Source organism: Arctopsyche grandis, chromosome 1 (genome assembly GCF_051622035.1).
Source record: "Arctopsyche grandis isolate Sample6627 chromosome 1, ASM5162203v2, whole genome shotgun sequence".
NCBI lineage: Eukaryota > Metazoa > Arthropoda > Insecta > Trichoptera > Hydropsychidae > Arctopsyche > Arctopsyche grandis.
This window is the reverse complement of record NC_135355.1, coordinates 39,815,150-39,821,149: the sequence shown is the minus strand read 5'-3', so window position 1 is coordinate 39,821,149 and position 6,000 is coordinate 39,815,150. Positions and strand designations below refer to the sequence as shown.

At 34.0% G+C, this 6,000-nt stretch overlaps 1 protein-coding gene across 19 annotated transcripts in view; it reads left to right on the top strand.

Moving 5' to 3' along the window:
• Positions 1–971: 971 nt before the first annotated feature.
• The window catches only part of mamo (maternal gene required for meiosis), a 144,366-nt gene continuing 139,337 nt past the window's right edge, over positions 972–6,000 (top strand). For 13 of the 19 annotated variants that reach the window (XM_077442774.1, XM_077442736.1, XM_077442742.1 and 10 more), the window contains exon 1: positions 972–1,070. The gene's annotated coding sequence lies outside the window, so the exon portion shown is untranslated. Of the gene's footprint in view, positions 1,303–6,000 lie in introns of all 19 variants that reach the window. The other 6 variants (XM_077442850.1, XM_077442842.1, XM_077442798.1 and 3 more) reach the window with 1 other exon arrangement.

Genomic DNA, 6,000 nt, shown 5'->3' with positions numbered 1-6,000 from the left:
TATATTTTGTTATCAATTTTGTAATTAATAAAACTGTAAATTTTCCAAACAAAATAAAAAATAAAATTTTTTGATTCGACTATCTTATATCTATTTTAATAGCTACTGATCTACTGATCATTTACTATTTTACAATTTTTATTTTATTCTATTATAAATCATAGTATTACATTATTTGAATGTTAATGTACAGCATAATATTAAACTCTCTAAAGTCGACGATCTAACGCAGATTGTGTTTGGGTAATCTGTGTTTAAATAAAGATTATAAATAATATGATTCCTATTAAAAAACTATTCGGAGCACGAAGCAGAGTTGGAGCAAGTATTTATGCGTTGGAGCGGATCTCTTATTCATTTTTTCATTTTTAGCTACATAACTGAACCCGGCATGCGTTCCCGGGAGCAGGATACAACAGGAACAAGAGAAACAGACTTTTCCTCCCGTATTAATGGGCGCGCGCAGAATACGGGAGGAAAAGCATGTTCCTCTTGTTCCTGTTGTATCCTGCTCGCGCAAATTAAGTGAGTTTTTTTTTTTCGACCTTTGCCTTTCGATATTTGTGTTTTCTGTAATTTAACATTCTGTCTCGTCACGTAGACCCCTAGATACATAGCTAGAATTATATAAATAAATAAAAATGTACTGGAATTCCCGGACTCCCGAAAATTCCACACACCCAAATCCGAAATTCCACCCAACACTATTTGGATCGCACGGATCCGCCTCGCCGGCCACTCTCCAGACGCCACATCGATTGCCTCGCGGAAAAGTGTACACGGCGCGCGACGGTGCACTTCCGCCGGGGAAACTGCACCAGACACACCACCCCCTCCCCCCCCCACACCCACCCACCCACCCACACACACACACACACACACACACAGACACAACTATCTCCCCCCCCCCCCCTTCCCCTTCGTCCCCTGCGTCTCGCGTCTGCCGCGGTCGCGGTCGTGGATCACGCGCCAGTGCGCCGCCGGCCACCGCCGCGACCAGCGGCTGCACCGCGTGACTCGTCGCGCCACTTCCCACGCACACCACTCGAACAACGCACGCGCTCACGCAAGTACGCGCGCTTCAACCACTCAACCACTCGCTCGCTTCGACCACCCCCTCCCTGCAACGCTGCCACCTCCCCTCGCGCACACACTCACACACACACACACACACACCCTTCCCCCCTCCCCTTGGAGAACCGCCCCGCCCCTGGATCCCCCCACGGCCCGGCACGCTCTGCTGTCGGTCAGTTTCCCGCGGCAAGCGATACGCTGCGTGTGCCTCCTCTGCGACGTCGCCCGGTCTGTGCTAACACTAGTGACCCTCCACCCCCACCCCCTCGCCCTCGTTCACCTACTGCTACCACCTCTCTAAGTCGTGGGGATGTTTTGTTGTCGGCCACACAGTTTCAAAAGTTCGAAAGCGACGACTTTGCCGCTTTGCCGCCAAAACTTTTGTTCGGTGTTCAGAAGTGTTATTTCTTTTTCGTACTATATTGTACACGTTCAAAATCATGCTGCAACTACTACTACGGTTTAGTGTTAGAAGCAACTCGACGCTGGTATAAGTCTATGAAATTCCAAATTTAAAATCGTTAAAATAATTCCACTAAATTTTTTGACTTTTTATAAGGCTCTTTTATATTTCTCTCTCTCTCTTTCTGTGCGTAGTAGTAATATAGATGAAGTTTTGTTTTCGGCGTGTGATTTAAATTTAAGTCTATGATTAAAATCGTTGATACAATTCCACTCAATTTTTTTCAAACTTCCGTTGAATTTTTACGAGGCTCTTTTGTATATTTCACTTGTACGTAGTGGTAATATAGATGAAGTTTTGTGAATTTTTTCTAATGTTTTCGGCAGAGTGTTTTAAGCTCTTTTGTATATTTCACTTGTACGTAGTGGTAATATAGATGAAGTTTTGTGAATTTTTTTTAATGTTTTCGGCAGAGTGTTTTAAAACTAAGTCCGCGAAATTCAATTAAAAATTAAAACGATAATCATTATAAAATTCCACTTGATTAATTGTAATTTCCGTTAACTTTTTATTCTATCTATACGTATTAGTAATATATGAAGTTTTGTGAATTTTTTTCAAATTTTTTTACCTTTGACATTTCGGCGCGTGATTTTAAAGAGGAGTTGAAGAGTGTTTTAAAACTAAGTCCACGAAATTCAATTAAAAATTAAAACGATAATCATTATAAAATTCCACTTGATTAATTGTAAGTTCCGTTAACTTTTTATTCTATCTATACGTATTAGCAATAGATGAAGTTTTGTGATTTTTTTCTAATGTTTTTCACTTTGACATTTCGGCGGGTGATTTTAAAGACGAGTTGAAGAGTGTTTTAAAACTAAGTCCACGAAATTCAATTAAAAATCAAAACGATAATAATTATAAAATTCCACTTGATTAATTGTAAGTTCCGTTAACTTTTTATTCTATCTATACGTATTAGCAATATATGAAGTTTTGTGAATTTTTTTCAAATTTTTTTACCTTTGACATTTCGGCGCGTGATTTTAAAGAGGAGTTGAAGAGTGATTTAAAACTTAGTCCACAAATTCTATTTAAAATCAAAACGATAGTCATAAAAAAATTCCACTTCATTTATTGTAAGTTCCATTAACTTTTTACTCTATCTATACGCAGTAGCAATATATGAAGTTTTGTGAATTTTTTTCAAATGTTTTTACCTTTGACATTTCGGCGCGTGATTTTAAAGAGGAGTTGAAGAGTGTTTTAAAACTACATAAGTCCACTAAATCTTTACATAGTAGCAATATATGAAGTTTTGTGATTTTTTTTCTAGTGTTTTTCCCTTTGACATTTCGACGTTAAAGAAAAATTGAAAAGTTTTTTTAAAACTACATAAGTCCAAGAAATTCAATTTAAAATTAAAACAATCATACAAATTCCCCTCAATTAATTATAAATTCCTTTACCTTACATGCGTAGTAGCAATAGATTTTGTGAGTGTGTAAATACTTTTCTAGTGTTTATCCCGTTGACATTTCAGCGTGTGATTCAAAATTAAACCATAATACATACATTAAATTGCCAAAAATAAAATGTGACACCATTTTTCATTAAATTAACGTTTTTTTTTTCAAAAAATGGTCAGTAACTTTAGTGTACTGAAATGATCCGATTATTATTTTAAACGTTTTTTGACAAACATAGAGTGATCGATGATATAACTTACTTATCATATATTTATGTACTGGTAAAAATCAAACAAAAATTTCCGACCAAAAATTTACTAAATCGAGGACTTGTCATCAAATACATAAATACGCATTGCATTTTGAGGCGATTGTCTTGAATTTTTCCCAACACCCGGTTAATCGACAACTATGATTTGATAATACTGGCTTATAAATAGTCAACACGAGTGCACATTTTCCTCAAACCAAAGACTCGATTGATCTTTGGTTTGAACAAAAGCGAACAGCATATATTATAGACTTGATATAAATTGTGACATGTGCAGTGAACGTCATTCGCGAGTGCGATGCATCCGGAAAAGTGCATCCGGACGGCGGCGCCTGCTCCTAACACCGATCCAACATCCACAAATACGTGTTTCGCACATCCTAGTCATTCTAGAATTGGCGAATTCGCATTTTAGCGCAGAGGCGTTGCCGGCTCGGCCGCTCGTGACAGACACTGTCCTTGTGCTCTTTTTGCGCGGATGCGATTCGAATCACATCATTGTGTTATGGCCGCTCGTAAACGGCTAGTTATTACGTGATCGTTACGTAGTCTCCAGCCGCCGATAATATACAATAAAACCTAAGAAAACGCACACACATTCGTATGCAGCGTGCTCTCGATTATCCGGGCGAACCGAGGCGAGTTGAAAAACGCGGAAAATCCAAACTGTTACTTTTTGTTGCGCTTTTTACGCATCTCTGACGCAGACAACAGGTTTATAATAAATTTGATACGATTACTACTGAGATCTGTGATTTTTGTGTTCTTTAGAATATCATCGTGATGTTATATTCGAAACTTTAGCCGATTTACTTAGTCTACATAATAATAAATTTAGAACACAAGTCAGTGTTCTATTATGACTTCATATCACTTCAATTTTTGTTTATCAACATTTTCAATTTTTTCCAGTCTTTTAATTCGGATGTCATATAATCTCTAGATGAATTTGTTTCTAAATTTTCCTCCACGTGTGTAGAATGAGTTTACTTTGAACCAAGATTTTTTTGCATCAAATTCAAAGTGCATCATACAATTGAAATGTGTTATTATTCATTTCAATAATACACCTTTGATTTTTGAAGGTTTTTATTTTTTATATTGTATGTATTATGTTTAACTACACTATCATTTTCTATAATATAAATTATTTTCATTGTTGGTAGCGTCTTATTTTAAATGTAAATGTCTAACAGAAAAAAAAGCATCAAAGCCTATTTGCAATTCTAATAAATGTTTATAGTACATTTTATCCAAATGTATTATTTTCAACTAAAAAGTATTGTTTTTACTTTTTAGTCGAAATAAAAATTTGCTTTAGATCGTCGACTATAAAATTCGACGATCTAAAGCAAATTTTGTTTAAAAAAACTATTTGTAAAATGAAGTATCATCATTTTAGATAGCAAAGGTTTTCAGAAGACCAGAACGTTAGCATTTTTTCAATTTTGAAATAAATCTATATTCCATAATTTGAATTAAATATTTTGCTAAATATTTCGCTAACACAAGGCAATCATTGTAAACTTTACAACCGGTTAATTTAATTTAATTGTATCATATAAATATACATCTGGATTATTCCCGAACAATTGAGAGTATACAATACATGCATTTGTACAATTCGATGTCTTGAAAGAGGCTTTTTTTACCTTCAATTGTTTTCTCATTTGCCTTCTGAAATGGAAATAATTTCTAATAAAAATTAGGAATGGGCTATAATTTTAGAAGACAAGTTGAAGTAACAATATTTCGTATATAATTCAACAGTTATTATCAGAATAAACCGACAAAATCTGAGTCAGAATTTCATCTTGATTTAACAAACGACGGACAATCGAACATTTTTTATTCAATTTCAGTCTGAATTTGAACAATTAATAAGCCGGTGAGCTACACTATACACACATACGTTTATATACATGTATATAAAAAAATAAAAGAAAATGTGCAACGTGACGATTAACGCGTATGCAATTCGCAAGACGAGAAAATTTAATTCGTACAAAGCGTAACTTTTACACCTGACAATGATAAAAATAACGTTGTGCACTTGTTCTACATATTACACAACATCGTTGTGATATTTGCAGCGATGATGATAAATATATATATGTATGCATTTGCGATATTGATACACATACAATAATAAAAGACGTGTTGAGTGATATGCAGATGCAACGCGCCCGAGATATCAACGCATATCGCGTCGAAGAGGAAAGTACATTTATTTATTAATTTACAAAATCGTATTATTTTTTATTGTATCATTTAATTTATTACACTCTGGATTCGATTTATTATTTTTAAACCGTTTTGACAAACTTTAATTTGTTTTTAATAATTATTATTACACTATATGTATATATCTTTTTAAATGTTTTATGAAAATCTTGAATGATTTTCATATACATTTGTATATTTTCAGAATAGATTAATTTTTCATTAATAGTATAAAGCAAAAGGCGACAAAACCGTAGTCCAATTTGCGAAATTAATTATTTAATCTTTATATTACTTTAAAACACTGATTGAAAAATGTGTATGTTTTATTACTAAATACTCGAATAGTTATTATTTTTGAACGACTTCTTAATAAAAACATCTGTTATATAAAACATTAAACAAATATACAATTAATGTTTATTTCATATCATATTTTCATTCAATATAATTGTTTCGAACTATATACTTTCAGATTAAATTAAATTCAAAATTTATAGCATTTTTAATGATTCAAATTGAAAAATCTTAAAATCAGAACTTTAAACCGTTTCGTT